This window comes from Macaca nemestrina, chromosome 9 (assembly GCF_043159975.1).
Source record: "Macaca nemestrina isolate mMacNem1 chromosome 9, mMacNem.hap1, whole genome shotgun sequence".
Classification (NCBI taxonomy): Eukaryota; Metazoa; Chordata; class Mammalia; order Primates; family Cercopithecidae; genus Macaca; species Macaca nemestrina.
Window position 1 is genome coordinate 17,939,295 of NC_092133.1, and position 24,010 is coordinate 17,963,304.

Below are 24,010 nucleotides of genomic sequence, written 5' to 3' on the forward strand. Positions count from 1 at the left end.
GGCCATAAACTTCAACTAGCCCAGCATACTCTTGTCATCTAGTAGATAGCTCTTGTTATTGTCACTCTTAAACCTCTTGAAGTTAGGGTCAAATTTCATTCATAGTAACCCTCAGCACCTATCTCAATGCTTTATATGAACCAGACAATAAACAAGCACCTCTTGAAAGGAAGAAAGGTTATAATATTCAGCTACAATTTCTAGCTGACTGTGGCTCAAACTTCTGTTTTTATTCTTCCCTCTCTCCACAATTCTCAAAGAAAGTCCTGCCTCTGAACATTATTCTTTATTCAATTGGATTTTGTCTTCCATCAAAACCACATGTTCCCAATAAGTTTCTTTCATGTTCCAAAGGGCTTAAATAGGCAGTGAAACTCCCAAAATTTTCATTTCAAGGCCATAATGATTTTTTTCATCTTCTGAACTCTCAGCTCATATTATCTATATTATTCACTTGATTCTTAATCATTTACTTCTTTGTTACGTTTAATATTTTTAACTCGTGCATTGTTCCTTTTTTCCCCAAAGGTTGCATATTTCTTCCTAACCACACTGAGAGTCTTTTGTGGGTGAGGGCCTTGTGTTAAGCAGCTCAATTTTCCCTCCCACAGCATTTAGCACAGGGCCAGTTTTTGTTAAATGAACTGTTTATTTGAAAACAGTATATTCAGTTAGAATTGTATGCTGGATATCTTCTTTCTTGTGTTAAACTAGAGTTAAATTTAAATTTAGTAAAACTCATCTTAAAATACATCTAATATCATAGAATTTGGGTCAATTAATTTTTCTTAGTGCCACAGGATTATTACTGAATTTCAAGATCTACTATAGGAAATATACTATTTGCTCAGCAAGACTTTACATTTCTTGATATAACAAAGTCAAAACTGGTATACTAAAATTAATATTTTAGAAGAATTTTTCAAGAAAATGAAGCTGTATAAATATTTCATTCGGTTACTAGTAAATATAAAACTAGTAACAATTTTAAAAACTTTGCACTTTTTGCATGTTTACTAGGTGTCAAACACCTCACATCTTTGTTTTTCGCAACATTTCATAAAGAAAATGTTCAAGCATGCAAAAATGTAGAATTGTATATTAACTACCATATGCCTGTCACCTCAATTCTACAATTCTTAATATTTTGCTACATTGGCTCTATCACAGCCTCATCACAGATCAGTTTGTTCCTTTATTAATCCACCTTTTCTTTTGAGACAAGCACATTTCATCCTTAAAACCTTCAGCATGTATTACAATTAATGTTTATGCTTATCTGTACTGAGAAGAACTCCTGGCCTCAAGTGATCTGCCCGCCTCAGCCTCCTAAAGTGCTGGGATTACAGGCGTGAGCCACTGCGCCTGGCCCTTCTCATGCGCTCTTAAGATGCTAACCACTGCTGCAAACGGCGGCATTCAGTCCCAGAATTCCCAATAAACTGAATCTAATTTGAGTAGGGCTTGGAGGTGTGGCTCATCTCTCAAGATCTTTTCCAAGATATTCCTATGCCTAGAATGGTGGTGCTGGCTGTCAGCTGTCAGCTCATCAAGGGCTGTCAGCAGGGACATTGGTTCCTTTCCACATGGGTCTCTTCAAACATGAGCTTCCTTACAGCATGATAGCTTAGTTGCAAGAATGAATATTACAAGAGACAGGAGGGGAATCTGCCATTGTCTTCAAGCCTGGACCCCAAAACTGATAAACTTCACTTCCACTATATTCTATTAGTCAGACAGTCAGATCCCACCCAGATTCAAGAGGAAGAGACCTGGACCCCACCTCTTAACAGAAGAAGTGTCAAAGAATCTGAAACCACCTTTAATCTGCCAAAAGAGGTAAGATTATCTAGCAACTGTACATTATTATGAAAGGTTCTTTATTCTTCATCAGGTCACGTTTTTCCAGGGAGGCCAAATGGCACTTGGTAGTGGCATATACTATCTAGCTACAGATACTCCATGTCCAGATTAACATATGCTTTACATACTTTGGAGAAGATCCTAGCGACTGATTTTGGTACTGAATTTACTTGCTAGATAATATACCACTTATTCCTGAACTATCTCATTTATTTTAAATATGTATCATCTTCCATTTGTGATTAAGCTTGATACCTGCCTAGATTACAAACTAATTGGCTATGTCATCAAGAAAGCAGACAGCCTATAACAGTGTTACCTCTTGTATAATGGAGCTGCTTTAATAAAAGAGTATTTAACTTTTCTGTAAATTCATTTTCTCCTTTTTTTTTTTTTTTTGAGATGGAGTTCCATTCTCGTTGCCCAGGCTGGAGTGCCATGGCATGATCTCGGCTCACTGCAACCTCCATCTCCCGGGTTAAAGCAATTCTCCTGCCTTAGCCTCCTGAGTAGCTGGGATTACAGGTGCATGCCACCATGCCTGGCTAATTTTTACATTTCTTTTAGTAGAGTCACGATTTCACCATGTTGGCCAGGCTGGTCTTGAACCCCTAACCTTGTGATCTGCCCAGCTCAGCCTCCCAAAGTGCTGGGATTACAGGTATGAGCCACCGTGCCTGGCCCATTTTCTCCTTCTTAAACACTTATCGTACCTTAAATAAAATTGTGCTTTTAAAAAATTATTGCACTGACTCCTTAAGATATATTACATATTTTGAAGTCCATATAGGATATTTGTCTTTTTAAGTTCAAATATTACAACTTTTGCTATAGAGCTTTGGTTTCATGTTAATTTTGTTATATTGGGTAATAATTGGAAGGCTTTAAATCTTACAAAGATTCAATTCAGAGGAATAACCCAATATTTTCTAATTGAAGGAAAAATGTTGTTTCTTGAAGTCAAAGTAATCTATTAAGAAAGCAAGCTTTGTATACAATAAATTGAGGTTTGAAAATGAATACTATTTTACTTAGGTGTTTTCTATAAGTAAGATGAAAGGATAATACTATTCTAAAAAATCTGGCCAAGTATTGCAAAGCTGATTCAACACATTTTAACTTAAGTATTGAAATTCAATGCCAGTAAACTGACAAGCTAAAGCTGTATGTTTTAGAAGGGATCATTCGGGGGTAAACATTTCAGAAGTATGCAGTGAGAATTACATTGGACAGAATGTAGTTACTCAAAATATATTACTTTTAAAATAAGTTTTTTAATGAACAACTCATGAAAAGCAGGATTTATTATTATTTTCTAAAGTATAATCTTAAAAATTAACAGCTGATCATTCAGAACCTCAATGGTATTCATTTCTTAGCTAACATCTTATGACTATTAGTCAATGTCACAATAGCCATTCTTTTATTTAACTTCCTTTGATGCCTGTGGGATGGTGGTGGGAAGAAGATAGCTTTTCATTAAATAAAAAAAAAAAAAACATGACTTCATTTACTCCAAATATAACTCAGTGAAATATTAGCAAGAAGTGTTATCAGTGCTACCTGATCTTGAAAAAAAAAATAGAGAAAATACTCTGTCAGTGGTAGGAATTATGTGATACTGATTATAGTGCTGTGTGAACAAAAGATGAAGAGGGAGATTTTAATAGAGAATACGTATCTTATTGTTGGACTGTACTAAAGTTGAAATATATGCTAAGAGAAAATAAATCTTGGCTTAAACCACAGCATACTCAAGATTGAATTGGAATATAAAAACCTCTTCTACCCAGAAGTGTTTTTTATAGTTTAGGTGACCAAGACTCTTATAGGCTTAATTACCCTATTATATGGGCCCTTAAAGCACCTTGCCCAAAGCTACCCCTAGCTTTCATTAATCTATTTTTTTTTTTTTTTTTTTTTTGAGACGGAGTCTCGCTCTTGTGGCCCAGAATGGAGTGCAGTGGTGTGATCTCAGCTCACTGCAACTTTCAAGGCCCGGGTTTAAGCTTCTCCTGCCTCAGCCTCTTGAGTAGCTGGGATTACAGGTGCCTGCCATCATGCCTGGCTGATTTTTGTACTTTTAGTAGAGACGGGGTTTTGCCACATTGGCCAGGCTGGTCTCAAACTCCTGACCTCAGGTGATCTGCCAGCCTCAGCCTCCCAAAGTGAATCTACCTTTAGTGTTTGGCATAACCAGGTATTATCCACACTCATCCTAACTCCAAATCCTGGATGGGGAAATTATTGGTTATTCTAGGATGAGTGCTGGTTTGGGGTGTCTGTTAGAGATCAGTCTTTGGCTATTTTCAGCTAGACGGTTCATGAGTTAGGAATAGAAAGTGAAGATTAGGCTCTTGAACCTCAGGGTTAAGGGAGAGGGGACGAGGTCCAAATCTGAAACGATAATGTGGAACCTCATAAATCCTATACCTTCCCATAGAAGATCACACGAAAAGGGAGGCATACAGGAAAAAATAGTTAAATTTAATGATTCGCAAAGCCTCTAATTAACCCAAAAAGAATTTGGGTTTGAATTTCCGGTATTAATATTAGTGTTGACCATTTACAAGCCAAAATATTTAGGTAATCTGTAAGGAAACACTTGCGTTAACTAAGTTTGGAATCCACTCAGTCCACTACTATCAAATAAAATGAAGGCTGATTTCATGAGCATGTGATCTGTACAGGTGCAGGGGTCCCCAGTCTTAGAAGGGCTATAAGCTTGGCTGAACGCTCTGCTGAAATTCTTAATAATTTGTTTAACAAGTGGCTCCTACTTACATTTTGTACCATAGATAACACAGCCACACCTGAATAAGATCCACTGTGACTGGGCTATATCTTATATATTACTAGTGAGACAGAATAAAATAAATACTAAGCAAAAATGAGGTGTTGGCTAGCATAAGCTGTATAGTAATCTTTTTTAAACACCTTATTTTCCTGAGGCCCGATCTTCCCAGAGCAATTTTCTTGTGCTCCCTTTGTAGTCCAGATAGGAAATAACTTCACGTAGGAAGATTTTTACTCCTCTGGGCGTATGAATTTTAAGGGCAACTGAGGAATGAACTCAATGAAGAAATCTAAAAGGAATGAATTGCTAATGGTAGATATTTAGGAGAAAGTTTTTGGGAATGGATTTTTTGCCACTTTTCCTTTTATATACAATGTGCACTTCCCTTCAATATTTGAGCTGACAGCTGTTAAAAAGAGCCATTCTCCCTGCTCTTGCTCCCTACTGCAGTTTCATTTCTCATAGCAAAGTCCCTCTTTTTCTGCTTCCCTAGTAGTTTTCTTCACTAAAATTTCTCTAATGTTCTTTGTATAAAGAGGGTAGCAAGAAAACACCTCCCCAGTCAAATATCAGTTGAAACCGCCTATTGGCTGTGGTTGATTTTTACCTCAGTCAGTAGCCACAATTTCCAAGACAATTTCCCTCCATGCTCTTTTATATCACCCCCAAATTTCTCTGCTCACAGCATTATGAATCTCAATACAGCTGAATCATGCAGGTCTGATTTAGCCTGCAAAAATGTCAGTCAAAGCAAGCAAGATGTACTCTTTGGCCTTGAGTGCTCTAAGCTGCTATGAATCACAGGTTTAGTTTTTGCCAAATGAAAAGCAATTTCACTTGCAAAAAATATCTGTAGGGATACTTACAGCTTTTAGCTTATAGGGAAAATGTACTTAAATTGTCCAGGGAAAAGGAGTTTGTGTAATACACATACACACACACACACACACGGAGTATATATTTTGTATATTTATACAGTATATATACAGAATATTGAATATATATTCAATCTTTTATGAAACCAGATAAAAGCTAGCATTTACTGCATTTGCTTTTAATTAAAATCTTTTTCACTTTTGAGCTTCATCTAATAGGTGTTAACCATTAGACTAATAAATTGCTTCTTCAGATGGACCATGTCAATGAGTTGATACCTAATAAAGTTCACGTTTTCGTAAGGGAACACTTCAGTGAGACTTGTTAATCGAGAATTTTGTGATTAGTTGCCAAAGTATTAAGCAACATGATATTTTCTCTGACTCCTATTTAAAAGCACCAGGCACAGTGTGAAATGCCATTGTGAATATTGTAATCAATAATTTTGGAATTTCTGTTCTTGAGGGAGAAGGATTTTACACAAATTGCTAACCTTCTTTTTCACCTTGGAATTCAATTCCACAAATTGCAAGCTTTGTTCTGTAGTGTGGCACTTCATCTCTAGCCACAGAACACCTATAATGGTCAAAGGAGCAGCTTTCGTTTCTTGTAAGGACTGTCTATCCTGACTTAAAGTACAACTTAAGATGGTGTTCAATATGTTCAGTCAACACTAGCCTTCAGCTAATCCAAGACAGCTCTAAACAATGGTTATCCAAGACCAGTGGCAGCCCCATTAAGCTGTCTAAAACATCTCATCTTATTTTTCCCCCAAGATTGTTCTTGTTATGAGCAATTTTTGTGGTGTAGAAAAGAATGTGAAGAAGTAAGCATTTCGGATAACATTTCAGATTAGGCTATTATAGTAAAATTGAGCATCCCAATCAAGTCATTGAGCTTCTAAACTGATTTACCACATCTGTGATCTCTTATGTTTTTAACTATTGGGAAGAGACAGAAAACTATAACTGATTTCTCTCCTGAAAGCGTTCTCAAGGAAGGAAAGCATAGAAAAGGGTAACGCTGGTATATTAGATTCACAATCTGCTATAATTCAAAAAGCATTTTCTAAAAATGCTGAGAGATTTTGACCTAACAGGATTAAGAGGCAGAGAAGAAGTAAGAATTCTATGAATTCTAGTCCTGGTTGTAATAGTAACTTTGGTAAAGTCATTTAACCCTGGTTGCTCTGATATTTCTTTGTCTGTAAAATGGGAATGATGTTTCTTATCATAATGCCAGGGAAACATATTTGATAAATGGTAGCAAATCCTTTCTGTTATTAACAGTGAGCTTCAATTTCTACATTTGACTTCCTCAAAAGTTAATATTGTTTGTTTCATAAAATTGCAATTTTGTTTTAAGATGAAACAATGTTAATATACTTTATATATTTTGAGTAGATATATACTTTTCAAGGGGAAGCCACATGTGTTTTTTTTTTTTTTTTTGAGACGGCGTCTCGCTCTGTCGCCCAGGCTGGAGTGCAGTGGTGCGATCTCCGCTCACCGCAAGCTCCGCCTCCTGGGTTTATGCCATTCTCCTGCCTCAGCCTCCTGAGTAGCTGGGACTACAGGTGCCTGCCACCACGCTTGGCTAATTTTTTGTATTTTTAGTAGGGATGGGGTTTCATCATGTTAGCCAGGATGGTCTTGATCTCCTGACCTTGTGATCCGCCTGCGTCGGCCTCCCAAAGTGCTGGGATTACAGGTGTGAGCCACCATGCCTGGCTGGAAGCCACATATTTTAAAAGCACCTGACTTAAAAATGCTTTGGATATTTTTCATATTTTATACTGAACATGTAGTTATAATGAGAAAATCAATAAATTCTTTTAAAGAATGAGATAAGCAATGCAAATTACAAAGTATTTTTACTGGTTTTATTAAGGTTTTATTCAAACTTACCAACTGATGTTACCAGAAAAACCTTGAAGTATTTTTTTCTCAAAAATTTGAAGCTAACCATTTTAAATATGAATATATCTTCTGTGGATTACAGTGCATATATATAATACCAGAGTTTGTTTTATTGATTTCAATTATGTAATTTTCTCAACTTCAATTTTTGCATGTGTGAGTAATGGACATTTAATTTATAATTTGTTGGAAGATTTATGCCTCAATATGCTTTTGACACAGTCTGCCTTGAGGAAGACAGATATTTATTTTGAATAAACTTAATCAGTTACCTTTCTCACTGATTGGTTAAAACTATTTTTTTTCTTCTGAAAAGTAGCTTAGAAAATATTGAGTATACAAAATTACATAATTCTATATCACTGATTACATTTCCTTTGAGTTTTATTGCTGTACTCAAGTTCTCTCTTATTTTCATTGTTTAGTATGCCATTTGTATTACTGGTAGAATCATTTTGAAGCTGAATGTACAAAATAGAACTTACAGGATTTAGGCTTAAAATAGCAACTTAAAATAAATATTGCTCTCAATATATTCATTAGATGGTATACATTTTTGTGCTTCTTTATAGACTTTCCCTTGATTTTTTTAGTTTAAAAAAAAAAAAAAAAAGCCCTTCAAATAGTAGTATAACCTAGACCCAGGTTTTCTGGAACCTGAAATTTCTGGAGCTTCGGAGGTCTTCTTTAAGAAAGAGAATATAAAATTAAGAAGAGTATGAAGTGTCAGTTTGGAAGGGACTTGTGCAAATGAGGGGCCCTTAGGCTTAAGCTGCATTAGCTTCAAAGTCAATATACGCCTGGGGTAATAGTTGTTTGACCCTTCCACATTGTTCAAAGGCATATTTATAAAGAAGTCAAGAACCTAAGACACAGTTTTTAGCAGTAAGAATAAGAGTAATAAGAGCTACTACTTATTGAATGCTTATGCTATGTAACAGGCATTGGAAGCCCTTTACATGTATGATCTTATTAAATCCTCAGAACCACCCTATGAGGTTGTTATTATTTCACTTTAGCTTATTGTCAAGGAAACTAAGTTCAGAGAAGTAATTTGGTCCAAATCAGCTGGTTATCAGATGATAGATCTGGAATATAAAACCAGGCATGAATAACTCCAAAGTCAGTGATATCCTGTCTCCACACAATCTTCTCAAAACAGCACAGCCCATTACTACGATGTACTGAGCACTATGTGCCAGGCACCATGGTAAATGCATGTAATCCTTTCAATAATTTTATAAAGTATCAATATATTTATGTTACGGATGAAATGAGAATCAAACATATGTCTTTTTGCCTCCATAAATATACTGTAAGAAAGGTAATTCACACAAGGTCTCAAGCACTTTCATTTTAATTCTGAGCCCACAGTATTGTTGATATCTGTATAAATTGCAGCTACAAATATTCAGGGAACGGAAAATGTGCACTATTTAGCAACACTTTTTCTTTAGCTTTGACTAATTTATGGGAGCAACTAGCATGATTAATAGGCATTCCAAAGAAACCTATACAGTTTCTTGTTTTAGTGCAGGAGAAGATAGCTTCCATGCATTACTTTTACAACTTCGAAACTGAAAAAACAGTATAAATGTCCATGGTTAAACAAATAATTTCTTTCCTTTAATTGCTCTGGAAACTTTCTCCGGTCTTATGATTGACAATGTGCCACTTTGGTTAACTCCTTTTTTATTGTTTTCATCTAACTTAATGAAGATAAGTTATTAATTAATACTTTCTCGTTCATATGTCTATGTTTTCATTTAATAATACAATTTAAATTTTTTCACTAGTAAGAAAAGAAAAAGATTTAAAAGTGACTCATTTAAAGATACAGAACTTAATAATAAAAATAATTTATATAGGAAGTGTCTTTTGTGGAAACAAAGTACTTTATGTTTTCTTGCTGATCACAGGAGCACAATCTATGAATCTAAATTTAATAGGATAGTATTATATTCCTTTCATTTTAAAATTAAATGGGAGAGTTATAAACTATGAAATTAAAATGAGCTAAGTTAAAAATAAATATTCTTTTAAAGTACAGTTAGGAGGAAGAAACACCTACTTGGCAATGTCAGGTAAAATAAAGGAGATACATAAACTTAGTGTGTTCACGGCTTGGAGTTGCTGCTGACAAGAAAACACTGTAATGGTGCATATTCTCTTATAACCAAGAAAACAGTCAGTAGAACGATGATCAAAAAATAGAATACTCATTTGCTCCTTAAAATATGAAAATGTAATTAGGTTTCAAAGACATAAAAATTACATAGTGATTTGACAGGGCCTTGATATCCTGTCTTCTTAATTCCAACAGTAATATAAATAAGTAAATCTACTAAGTCATAAAATAGCAAATCATAAAGCAAGAAAGAAAAGGGTTTTTTAAAGAATCTCTGCAAGAGCAGAGAGACTATATAATATTAATAGTAATAAAAACGGCCACCATGTAGCTCTGATGATTTATTTACATTAGCTCTACTTCTCATAATAATTAGCAACATATATGTTATTATTCTCACTTTACATATGAAGAAACATGAGCGTGAAAGAGATTCAGCAATTTATATGAAGTCACGGAGCCAGAAACTGGAAGAGGCAGGACACAACTTACAGGCTGTGCAAGAAATGAATAAGAAATACTTTTATATCACACTATCAGTTAATCAATTATTGAGCAATGGGTATATTGATGTCTTCGACATTCTTACTACCAGTAAATTTATAAATCTGTGGTCTGGAAGAGAAAAATGACCTGCTTAAAATATCCATGAAGATGTTCAAATCACTCAGTATTAAAATTATAATGACAAAGCTCTGTCTAGAATTAGAATCCTCAATCACGGTCCTGGGATTATATTAAGACAACAAAGAAAACTCTACTGAGGTGTTTCTGATATGCAGTCAGGATTGGGATTCACTTTGATACATTAAGTTAAACTGACCAATAACAATGAGTGAAGTGACAAAAGAGATTAGAGTAAGCTAAACTATTAAGAAAAAGAGAAACATAGAGTAATAGGGATGATAGAGGTCTTGAAAGTTGGTGCTGGTTGATAGGTAAAGGAACAGGTGAAGAAAATTCTAGGGAGAAATACATGATGAACAAAAACATAGGTGCAAGAATGAGTCTGGTGCAAGGAAAGAAAAAGTAGTTAGGAGAATATGGGTAATAAGGAGTGCTACTGAAAAATAATTTGGATTTGATGTGGCACTCAACAGGGGACTCTCAGCTTATAATCACAAGAAGGGACCTGTAGTCTACAGTAGTCTTCTGTAACTAATCTGGTTGTGGTATGCAGGATCCATGGGACAGGGAGCACAAGCACAGTCAATGACTGCAAAGTTCCCACCCTTAAGACTAGAATAATGATGGCAATGACAAAAATGGGGCTGTTGGGAGGAAAAGGCAGTTTGGGGGAAGACAATGGTACTTATTTAAGGAATGTTGAATGAATGATGAGTCTACCTGGGACTTGTTCAGTTAGGAGGAGAATTGTTCTGAAATTATTTAGGCTACAGAGGTGAAGATATGGTAAGGGTATACAATGCCTGTGTTTAATAAATAAATGAGTGAGAACAGTTTGAGGTGATGGTAGAAGCACTGAGAAGAGATAAACTCTCGGGACACTGTGAGTCATGAGATAAAGCAGTGGGTCATAAAACCTTCATAATAATTATCATAAACCCTTGCAATTGTGAAAGGCTTTGCAGTCTAAAAAAATAATTCTTACAATAACCCAGTGATGTAGAGAGAGCGAATGTTATTATCCACAATTTTCAGATGGGTAAATTGCAGCTCAGAGTTTATATGACTTCCCCAAGGTAACACAACTGGTAATTAGGAGAGCCTGCACTCAAATTCCAAGGCTTTTGACTCCAAATTCTGTTCATTAATCAAGGCCAGTTTATATAATTCTAGAGAAGATTCAACCCATGAATGCATAATGGTCTGAAGATAAGAAAGGATTTATAAAACAGATATTTTAACAAAGAAAAATAAGGGCAAAAAGCACTTTTTCTACACTTGATTGTGGATTTCATATCTTCACTCTATCCCCTTCCCTCTACAATGGAAAATCAAACTTACGTCCGTCATTACAATGTGCAGTGCTGGGGATTTGTTACAGCAAAGTTCCATCAAAATGTGAATTCATATACTAGTTAAAACTATGAGATACTACTTTTCTCCATTAGATTTTCAGAGTGAATTGTTTCCTAAAAGATGATATTGGCAAGGCTGTGGGGACATTTTCATAATTGTCAGTAAGAGTCAAAAGTTATGCAACAATCAGTGCTTCTTAACAAGGGACATTTAGTAATGTCTGGAAACATTTTTGATTGTCACAACTGGAGGATCTGTTAAACAGCCTACAGCACATACCTTCACACAATAAAGAATTATCAGGCCAAAATGTCAGTAGTGTCAAGGTTGAAATACTCTGTTCTATAAAGATCAATTTGGCAATATCTGCCAAATTACAAATGCCTATCCCTTTTGAACTAGCAATTTGACTTCTATGATTTTTTCCTCTAGATATACTTGTGTAAGAGGCATTCAATCAACAAATATTCATTAAACATTTATTCTATGAGCTAGGATTACAGTAGGAAACAAATAAAAAATATCTCTGCTTTTTGGATCTAACATGCTAGTATGTGACAGGAATGAAGTTTGATAATGAAAGCAATAAAGAAAATACATAGTATGTTAGATGATGATAAGACCTTTAGTGAGCAAGAGGGGAAAGGATGGTTAATAAGGAGAGCTGGACAAAAATATTCACTGTTGCATTGTTTGCAATAGCTAAAGATTGGAAAATGTCTAATTGTACATCAATGGGAGACTAGTTGAATATTGTACTGTGGAACACTATGCAGTCATTAAAAATGAGGTAGTACCCTCCACAAAAATTAACTCAAAATGAATTGTGGACCTAAGTGTAAAATGCAAAATGATACAACCTGTAGAAGATAACATAGGAGAAAACCTAGATGACCTGGGATACTGTAATAACTTTCTACATAAAACACCAAAGGCCTAATTCATGAAAGAAATTATTGATAAATTAGACTTTATTAAAATTAAAGACTTGTGCTCTGTGAAAGACAATGTAAGAGAATAAGAAGATTAAGTTACAGACTGGGAGAAAATATTTGCAAAGGACATCTGATAAAGGCATGTTATTCAAAACATATGAAGAACTCTTAAAACTCAACAATAAGAAACAGTGGGTGAAAGACTGTTAACAGATACCTTACTAAAGACGATACACACATGGCAAAGAAGCATATGAGATGATGTTCTACAGATCAGAGAAATGCAAAGTAAAACAGCAATGAGATACTATTTCACATCTCTTAAACTGACCAAAATCCAAAACACTGACAACACCAAATCCTGGCAAATGCATAAAATAACAGGAACTCTCATTCTTTCTTTGCTCATGGGAATGCAAAATGGTAAAGTCATTTTGGAAGGCAGTTTGGCAGTTTCTTACAAAACTAAACTACCTTGACCCTATTATCCAGCAGTTGTGCTCCCTGATACCTACCGAAAGGAGCTGAAAACTTATAGCCATACAAAAATCTGCACGTGGATGTTTGTAGTAGCATAATTCATAATTGCCAAAACTTGGAAGCAACCAAGACTCCTTTTAGTAGGTGAATGAATAAGTAAACTGTGATATATCCAGACAATGGGATATTATTTAGCTCTAAGAAGAAATTAGCTATCAAGACACAAAAAAAACATGGAGGAGACTGGGCACGGTGGCTCACACCTATAATCCCAGCACTTCGAGAGGCCAAGGCAGGCGGATTGCCTGAGGTCAGGAGCTCGAGACCAGTCTGGCCAACATGGCGAAACCCCGTCTCTACTAAAAATACAAAAAATCAGCTGGGTGTGTTGGCAGGCACTTGTAATCCCAGCTACTCAGGAGGCTGAGGCAGGGAGAATCACTTGCACACAGGAGGCGGAGGTTGCAGTGAGCCAAGATTGCACCACTGCACTCCAGCCTGGGCAACAGAGCGAGACTCCATCTCAAAAAAAAAAAAAAAAAAAATGGAGGAAACTGAAATGCATATTTCTGTGTGAATATACATTTCACAGTCTGAAAAGTCTACATACCATCACAATAATCATAGAAATGTATGATTCAAACTATATTACATTCTGGAAAAGGCAAAATTATGGAGACAGTAAAAAGATCAGTGTTTGCCAGGGGTTGGTGGGAGTGGGGACAGGAATGGGTGTGGGGATGATGCATAGGCAGAGCACAGAGGATTTTTAGAGCATTGGACATACTCTGTATATTATAATGGTAAATACATGTCATTACACATTTGCCCAAACCCACAGAATGTAAAACACAAAGAGTGAACTCTAGTGTAAACAATGGACTTTGGATGATTGTGATGTGTCAATGTGGATTCATCAACTCTAACAACTGTATCACTCTGGTGGGGATGCTGACAATGATGAAGGCTGTGCCTGTAGAGGCAGGACGTATACAGGAAATCTCAGTACCTACCTCTAAATTTTGCTGTGAACCTAAAACTGCTCTAAAAAAATAGTATTTAATTTTTAAAAAATGTAGTAGTTCCATAATTGCTGATATGGAATTATCTAGCAAGATGAGAACACTGTATCTATAAAGGAGATAACACAAATACTAATACCTATATACAATACCTCAAAGGAACACAAATCCCAAAAACAGTGATTGCCTCTAGGAAAGCAAGTAGGTGGCTAGAAAATTGAGGTGGAAGAATGGCTTAGTTTTCATTTTCACTGTATCTTCTTCTGTTTCTTTTGAACTTTGAATGTAAATGTTATGTAGTAGGCATTTAATATCTACTAAAACAATTCAGTATTTTTTCTAAAAGTGTTTTCATGCTATAGAATTTTTAAAAATATACATACATATGTATATTCTGTATATATACATTAATGGATATTGTGTGTATACAAGCACATACACAGACATCTTTCTAAATACATGTAACAGATACACACACATTTTCTTAATTTATTAAAAACACAACCTGACACAACGATTTCCCTAGGAACCACCCTTATCCTGAATACATGACTGAGGTCAGGTGGGAAAAGAGTCCCTGAGGCCTTTCATGCTTAGGATATAAAAATCCATGAGCACAGAAATTGTGTCTGCTTTTTCAAACTGTAAGCAAATATTTGTTGAATTAAATAATTAATAAATGAATAGTCATTGGTTACTCCTATTTCTTCTCTGACCTAACTCATAGCATCCTACCATTTTTCTCTGCCTTCTTTTTCTTCCAATATATTCCCCATAATATCTCCAGAGTTTTATTCAAAACACATATTGATTGTGCTTAGAAGTCTTCTCCAGTTCTCCACTGTCTACATGATTCAGAATCTGTGTGTCCATCCCTGACTCCCCTCCCTTGCCTCTCATTTTCCTCAGGCTCCATGTCACAACTAGGCCAACTAGAACATGTTCCCTCTTGAATGGAATGCCCTCTGCTCACTAGGGAAATTTATCTTTTTTTTTTTCCCTCAAGATTCTGCTCAAATACTGTCCTCTTATTGAATAATTACCCCACTTATTCTGAGCATAGTTTCTATTTTCTTTTTGTTCACAAGAATACGTACGTTCTCAATGTATGTACTATGTCACGTGGTCTAGTATTTGTGTCTCTCCCTTAGTAGACTATGAGAGTCTCGGGGGAAGGCCTGTGTTATAGTCATGTTTGCAATTCCAGATTTAACATAGAACTTGGTCTAAAAGAGTTGTTCAATAAATATTTTTGAATGATGGATAAATGAATGAATAAATAAATACATTAATTCATGGATTAATCTTAACCTTTGATACAAACTGCATAGAGTAATAGGATTAAAATATATATGCAAAACAAAAAAACTCACTGATAAGAATTTGAGTATATTTATTGCATGATAACTTTTATAACTTACATAAATTATTTAAACCTTCCCAATCCACCTGAAATTTTACGAAATATTATACAAATGCCATAAAAAGTGATGATCACATTTTAATAGACCTTTATATTTTATCTATTAGTGTTTCTAAATAATTTCCATTTAAGTTAAGAGAGAACATTTCAAAAATTTAAACAAAAATGAGTAAAGATATTTCAACAGTTAGAAAAATTATATGCTTTCATTTTCTAAGCCACCGAAGAAATTCAAAAGTAAAGTTATGAAAGAATAATTAAGCCAGGTGCGGTGGCTCACACCTGTAATCCCAGCACTTTGGGAGGCCGAGGCGGGCGGATCACAAGGTCAGGAGATCGAGACCATCCTGGCTAACACAGTGAAACCCCGTCTCTACTAAAAATGCAAAAAATTAGCCGGGTGTGGTAGTGCGCACCTGTAGTCCCAGCTACTCGGGAGGCTGAGGCAGGAGAATAGCTTGAACCCGGAAGGTGGAGGTTGCAGTGAGCTGAGACTGCGCCACTGTATGCCAGCCTGGGCAACAGAGCAAGACTTCATCTCAAAAAAAAAAAAAAGAATAATTATGTTAATCATTAACTAGTTACACGTAAAACTTTATGTCATTAGAATCTGTCAATATAAATTATTGATAGTAACTTTCTAAAGCATGGAGTAATTTGTATTATTATAATTTATATAATGTTATATACTATTTTTGGGAGGTTAATTTTAGGTGGGATGTAAATGTACCCTTTCTCCCCAAATCATGTTACAATCTAGATAAATCACATGGCAGATTTCAGTTCTTTAAGTTAATCGTTAAGAAAATAATTCATAAGTCCTGATTATTTTTTAAATACTGAGTTCTATATTACTGTGTTGTTTCTTTTCACATTAAATGTCTGTTCTATCAATGAATTCTTAATTTTGAACTTTTCATTATTTTCTAGGATGTACTAGATTTTCTGCATTAAATTAATCTGACCCTTCTATATACTTTTAGCTATCATAGATGAGGTCATACAAATCCTAACAAATCTGCCAAAAGACCAGGCAGGCTTTCTGAAGAAGTCATCAGTGCAGTCTGAGCCAGGAGGAATAAAACGTTCAGGCTTACTGACATACCTATTAATAGGTTTTGAAACAGGAAGAAAGAAGGAAACTTAGTTTTATGAATTCCTTTTTCCAAGTAGCAAAGAGCCTTCTACTGGGGCTGGGGCGTGCCAGCTACTTCTCCTCTTCCCCAGAGTTCATGTGTGACGTGTCATACGTGGAGCAAGTGCTCAAAGCAGCTTTGGTGAATAATGAATTCTGATAATGGCCAATTCCTTTTTTACATAATTTGGATACTTTTATTGTGATCTTAGATACTTAAAAGACAATAAGTTGACAGAGAAAGAGAAAAGAGCCCTTGTGGATAAGCTTCCTTAAAATCACCAATTTCTTAAGGGAGGAAAAACCAGAGGGAAATTAGTGGTTATTGCTGAGCCCCGACTTTGTTTCGGGTAGTATGCTAGGTGTTGTACCTATTTTAGCTCATTTATTTCTCACAACAATCCTGAATTAGTCATTATTGTGCCTGATTTTATTTAAGTAAACAAAGTTCAAAGAACTGAATTAACCTACCCAAGTCAACATCTTATAAGAGAAAAAGCTAGGATTTTTATCCAAGCTGGTTTGACTCCAAAGTTTATTCTAACACACCACTCACAAAACCCAACACCAACACCACCAGCAACAACAAATGTGCTGTTATTTTGTCCTTTCTTTTAATTGTATGTCATCTCAATTCTTTTTTGGAAGTAGGTGAGGCCATAGTAATAAATGCTGTCAACAAGGGCATCACTCTTCAATCCTGTTTTCTCAAATGAAGAATTTAATTGCAGCAATATTTAACCGGGGGGAAGTTATTTATGATTTTTGTGTCTCCACCATCCACATATCTGGATCAGCAGGTGGTCCAATGAGGTCTTAGAGCACTAGAATGTGTGTTCTAACTTTTTGCTTATCTCGCCCAATGTCTATGCGTCTCCTCCACCTCTCAAATTATTCCACAACGAGATGACAGAGTGCCTACAAAGAGGCAAACTTACAAAGTGCAATTATTGGCTTCTTTAATATGTGTTTTAACAGTATTTGAGGCCAATTCCAAGCACTTCACATAATGCATTATTATAATAGAACAAAAGTTTTCTAATAAAACCAGCCTTTTGCTATTATTTTCAGCTTTCTTTTGATAACGTGATTTGATTTTTTAAAAAAGGGCTCCAACAGTGCAGTCTTTGAAACTCTACCTCAAATAGGTCAGAGTCTGACTTCCCTAGTTGTGTTGTGCAGCATGAAAGGCTGCCTGTGTTTTCTCATGACTTTACTCCTCAGGAGACCTCCCATGGATCATTTCTCTTAGTAAAAAAGAATCTATTGACTGAGCCTATCCTAAAGCTAGCAAACTGGGCTTTCCATGGGGAAATAACAGCAAATTGAGTGCAGCTATTGACCAGCCTTCTGTAGTTAAAAATACAACAAACTATACCTTGTCTGATTTACTTTTAAATTACTGGTCATTTTCATGCTCTGCTGGCATTACTTACTACTTGACAACCTTTCAGACAAGTAGAACAAAAATACTGGACACTATCTGCTATCTGTTTTTGTCATCTGATATCCTGTGTATATGTACTAATGTATTTATTCATAACTGATAAAAAGAATATTGTGTTATATATGTGTGTGTGTATTGTTTCAGAAGAAAGATGTTTAAAATTCAATGGTTTAGTTATACCAATAATAACCCAACATTTATATTTATCTTTCAATCAGGGTAATAGGATAATAGGAAATAATGTGTTCTACTAAGTCATATAATTAAACTCTAAACTGTTTTATTCAATTTTTAAAAGTCTGCTAGACATACCATTTAGGAATGTTTAAAATTAGTTATAAATCATTTTTATTTAAAATTCAGTACCAGTGAATATAAAAAAATATATTTTTCATTCATCTGCTGTCTTTTTGAAGGAGGAAAATGTCATCACAATAAAATTTATAGAATATTACATGTACTATAGTAAAAAATAAAACTAACTTCTTCCCTACTAACATTTAATCAGTATTTGTAAAACCAAAACCACAACCATTAAAACCAAAACCACAAATATATTTAGTACGAGTTTAGTCTTTTTTTTTTTTTCTGGAAAGGGGAGTAATGAACAGTGTTTTGTAAAAAGTGTTAATTGAAATCATATGTAATGAGCTATATGGAAATATATATATTATATATCATTCTCTTTGTTCTGACTAAAATTCACATTTTTCTTTCTGTAAATTTTATCAGATCAATGTAAAATGTTCACAATTAGAAACTTTTATTTACTCAGGTCAGATGCAGTGGCTCATGCCTGTAATCCCAGCACTTTGGGAGGCCAGGGTGGGCAGATCACAATGTCAGGAGTTTGAGATCAGTCTGACCAACAATGTGAAACCCGGTCTCTATTAAAATTCAAAAAAAAAATTAGCCAGGTGTGGTGATGCATGCCTGTAATCCTAGTTACTCAGGAGGCTGAGGCAGGAGAATCACTTGAACCTGGGAGGCGGAGGTTGCAGTGAGCCGAGATCGCGCCACTGCACTCTAGCCTGGGTGACAGGGAGAGACTCTGTCTTAAAAAAAAAAAAAAGAAAAAAAAAAGTTTTACTTACTCAAATATTTAGTGACTATACCATAAAATGCTTTAAAATTATCATCTTTACTTTTTCATACAAAAGAAAACATCAGTCAAAACCAAACTAATTAAAATTTTGCTCTACTGTAGTTTAACACATCTCACTAATTCTCACTTTTTCCTCACTCACTTGTTCTCACAAATGTACCCTGGTCACTTCCCCAGGGGCCGTCTGACAATATGTGTAGGAGACATTTTTGGTTATCACAAATGGAGCAAGTGGGTTACTGGCATCTAGTGGGTCGTGGCCAGAGAGGGTGCTAAACATCCTACGATTCACAGATCGGCCCTCCACAACAATAGATCACCAGTGCAAAATGTCACTAGTGCCTATGTTTTCTCATAGAACAACCCAAATATGTATTCACTAGTGCCAACTGTCACTAGTGTCACTAGCTGAGAAACCCTGATTTAAAGAGAAAGGTAAATCAAAACAGAAATTTATTTAAAAATGCCAGTTTCCTCAAGACAAAATACATTCAGTCTAACCCAGACTTCCTGCATCCGCGTAAACACAATAATATAATATAATCAGCACTAATTTTGTATTTCTGAGCTCCTTTTATTGCTCTATATGATTAAGGTAGTATAAATGCCTATACTAATGGGCTGTTACAAAGACTGAATGATTTTAAAATTGTAATACAAATATTTTGTTATTGATACTATTACATAACAAAAAGTGTTTTTATAAAAACAAAATTGATTCTGTTGCATCTGCTCTACATAGTAAAGTACAAAAATAAGCTAATGTATTTTAACATTTATGTACAACCATTAGAATTAAAAGTATTCTGCCATTGCTGAGGCTTGAGTATGTGATTTTACCCTTACAGTGCGGACAAAGCCCCAGGAAGTTCGGACTGGGTGGAGCCCACTTTAGCTCCCTGGGACAAAGCACCTGGGGAAAGGTGCGGCTGTGGGTGCAGCTTTGGCAGATTTAAACGTCCCTGCCTGGCAGCTCTGAAGAGAGCAGCAGTTCTCCCAGAAGAGCGTTCGAGCTCTGATAAGGGACAGACTGCCGCCTCAAGTGGGTCCCTGACTGCCTCCTCCATGTATCCAGACTGGGAGACACCTCCCAGTAAGAGCTGACAGACACCTCATAGAGGAGAGCTCTGGCTGGCATCTGGTGGGTGCCCCTCTGGGATGAAGCTTCCAGAGGTAGGAACAGGTAGCAATCTTTGTTGTTCTGTAGCCTCCACTGGTGATACCCAGGCAAACAGAGTCTGGAGTGGACCTCCAGCAAACTCCAGCAGACCTGTAGCAGAGGGGCCTGACTGTTAGAAGGAAAACTATCAAACAGAAAGGAATAGTATCAAAATCACCAACATCAAAGACCAAAGGTAGATAAATCCACGAACATGGGGAGAAACCAGTGCAAAAAGGCTGAAAATTCCGAAAACCAAAATGCCTGTCCTACACCAAAGGATCACAACTTTTCGCCAGCACGGGAACAAAACAGGATGGAGAATGAGTCTGACGAATTGCAGAAGTAGGCTTCAGAAGGTGGGTAATAACAAATTCCTTTGAGCTAAAGGAGCACGTTCTAACCCAATGCAAGGAAGCTAAGAACCTGTAAAAAAAAGGTTAGACAAATTGCTAACTAGAATAACCAGCTTAGAGAAGAACATAAATGACCTGATGGAGCTGAAAAACACAGCATGAGAACTTCGTGACGCATACACAAGTATCAATAACCAAATTGCAAGTGGAAGAAAGGATATCAGAGATTGAAGATCAACCCAAAGAAATGAAGCAAGAAGAAAAGATTAGAGAAAAAAGAGAAAAGAAACAAACAAAGCCTCCAAGAAACATGGGACTATGTGAAAAGACCAAATCTACATTTGATTGTTGTACCTGAGAATGACGGGGAGAATGGACCCAAGTTGGAAAACACCCTTCAGGATATTATCCAAGAGACCTTTCCCACCCTAGCAAGGCAGGCCAGCATTCAAATTCAGGAAATACAGAGAACACCACAAAGATATTCCTCGAGAAGAGCAACCCCAAGACACATAATTGTCAGATTTACCAAAGTTGAAATGAAGGAAAAAATGTTAAGGGCAGCCAGAGAGAAAGGTTGGGTTACCCACAAAGGAAAGCCCATCAGACTATCAGCGGATCTCTTGACAGAAACCCTACAAGCCAGAAGAGAGTGGGGGCCAATATTCAACATTCTTCAAGGAAAGAATTTTCAACCCAGAATTTCATATCCAGCCAAACTAAGCTTCATAAGTGAAGGAGAAATAAAATCTTTTACAGACAAGCAAACGCTGAGAGATTTTGTCCCCACCACACCTGCCTTACAAGAGCGCCTGAAGGAAGCACTACACATGGAAAGAAACAACTGGTACCAGCCACTGCAAAAACATATCAAATTATAAAGAACATCGACACTGTGAAGAAACTGCATGAACCAATGGGCAAAATAACCAGCTAGCATCATAATGACAGGATCAAATTCACACATAACAATATTAAACTTAAATGTAAACAGGCTAAACGCCCCAATTAAAAGACACAGACTGGCAAATTGGATAAAGAGTCAAGAACCATCAGTGTGCTGTATTCAGGAGACTCATCTCATGTGTAGGGACACACATAGGCTCAAAATAAAGGGATGGAGGAAGATTTACCAAACAAATGGAAAGCAAAAAAAAAAAAAAAAGCAGGAGTTGCAATACCAGTCTCTAATAAAACAGACGTTAAACCAACAAAGATGAAAAGAGACAAAGAAGAGCATTACATAATGTAAAGGGATCAATGCAACGAGAAGAGCTAACTATCCTAAATATATATACACACAATATAGGAGCACCCAGATTCATAAAGCAAGTTCTTAGAGACCTACAAAGAGACTTAGACTCCCACACAATAATAGCGGGACACTTTAACACCCCACTATCAATATTAGACACATCAATGAGACAGATAATTAACATGGATATACAGGACTTGAACTCAGCTCTGGACCAAGCAGACCTAACAGACATCTACAGAACTCTCCACCTCAAATCAACAAAATACACATTCTTCTCAGCACCACATTGAACTTATTCTAAAATTGACCACATAATTGGAAGTAAAACACTCCTCAGCAGATGCAAAAGATCAGAAATCATAACAAACAGTTTCTGAGACCACAGTGCAATCAAATTAGAACTCAAGATTAAGAAACTCACTCAAAACCGCACAACCACATGTAAACTGAACAATCTGCTCCTGAATGACTACTGGGTAAGTAACGAAATTAAGGCAGAAATAAAGATATTCTTTGAAACCAATGAGAACAGAGACACAACATACCAGAATCTCTGGGACACAGCAAAAGCAGTGTGTAGAGGGAAATTTATAGCACTAAATACCCACAAGAGAAAGCAGGAAAGATCTAAAATTGACACCCTAACATCACAATTAAAAGAACTAGAGAAGCAAGAGCAAACAAATTCAAAAGCTAGCAGAAGACAAGAAATAAGATCAGAGCAGAATTGAAGGAGACAGAGACATGAAAAACCCTTCAAAAAAATCAATGAATCCAGGAGTTGGTTTTTTTTGAAAAGATCAATAAAATAGACAGACCTCTAGCCAGACTAATAAAGAAGAAAAGAGAGAAGGATCAAATAGACACAATAAAAAATGATAAAGAGGATATCACCACTGACCCCACAGAAATACAAACTACCATCAGAGAATACTATAATCACCTCTATGCAAATAAACTAGAAAATCTAGAAGAAATGGATAAATTCCTGGACACATACACCCTCCCAAGACAAAACCAGGAAGAAGTCAAATCCCTGAATAGACCAATAACAAGTTTTGAAATTGAGGCAGTAATTAATAGCCTACCAACAAAAATGTCCAGGACCAGACAGATTCACAGCCGAATTCTACCAGAGGAACAAAGAATAGTTTCCTTTTGAAACTATTCCAAAAAATAGAAAAAGAGGGAATCCTCCCTAACTCATTTTATGAGGCCAGCATCATCCAGATACCAAAACCTGGCAGAGACACAACAAAAAAAGAAAATTTCAGGCCAATATCCAAGATGAACATTGATGCAAAAATCCTCAATAAAATACTGGCAAACTGAATCTAGCAGCACATCGTAAAGCTTATCCACCACAATGAAATCGGCTTCAACCCTGGGATGCAAGGGTAGTTCAACATACACTAATCAATAAAGGTAATCCATCACATAAGCACAACCAATTTCAAAAACCACATGATTATCTCAATAGATGCAGAAAAGGCCTTTGATAAAATTCAACAGCCCTTTATGCTAAAAACTCTCAATAAACTAGGTATTGATGGAACGTATCTCAAAATAATAAGAGCTATTTATGACAAGCCCACAGCCAATATCATACTGAATGGGCAAAAACTGGAAGCATTCCCTCTGAAAACTGGCACAAGACAGGGATGCCCTCTCTCACCACTCCTCTTCAACATAGTATTGGAAGTTCTGGCCAGGGCAATCAGGCAAGAGAAAGAAATAAAGGGTATTCAATCAGGAAAAGAGAAAGTCAAATTGTCTCCGTTTGCAGATGACATGATTGTATATTTAGAAAACCCCATCGTCTCAGCCCAAAATCTCCTTAAGCTGATAAGCAACTTCAGCAAAGTCTCAGGATACAAAATCAATATGCAAAAATCACAAGCATTCCTATACACCAATAACAGACAAACAGAGAGCCAAATCATGAGTGAATTCCCATTCACAACTGCTACAAAGAGAATAAAATACCTAGGAATCCAACTTACAAGGGATGTGAAGGACCTCTTCAAGGAGAATGACAAACCACTGCTCAAGGAAATAAGAGAGGACACAAACAAATGGAAAAACATTCCATGCTCATGGATAGGAAGAATCAATATTCTGAAA

General features: G+C 36.0%; 1 protein-coding gene and 1 long non-coding RNA gene across 7 annotated transcripts in view; one reads left to right on the plus strand and one right to left on the minus strand.

The window, feature by feature from the left end:
• The window catches only part of LOC105467216 (attractin like 1), an 882,222-nt gene that overhangs the window by 192,287 nt on the left and 665,925 nt on the right, over positions 1-24,010 (minus strand). The gene's annotated exons all lie outside the window — the stretch shown is intronic.
• The window catches only part of LOC139356180 (uncharacterized), a 131,149-nt gene that overhangs the window by 21,085 nt on the left and 86,054 nt on the right, over positions 1-24,010 (plus strand). The window contains exon 2 of the long non-coding RNA XR_011607622.1: positions 1,737-1,839. This is a non-coding gene — a long non-coding RNA (uncharacterized lncRNA). The remainder of the gene's footprint in view (positions 1-1,736; positions 1,840-24,010) is intronic.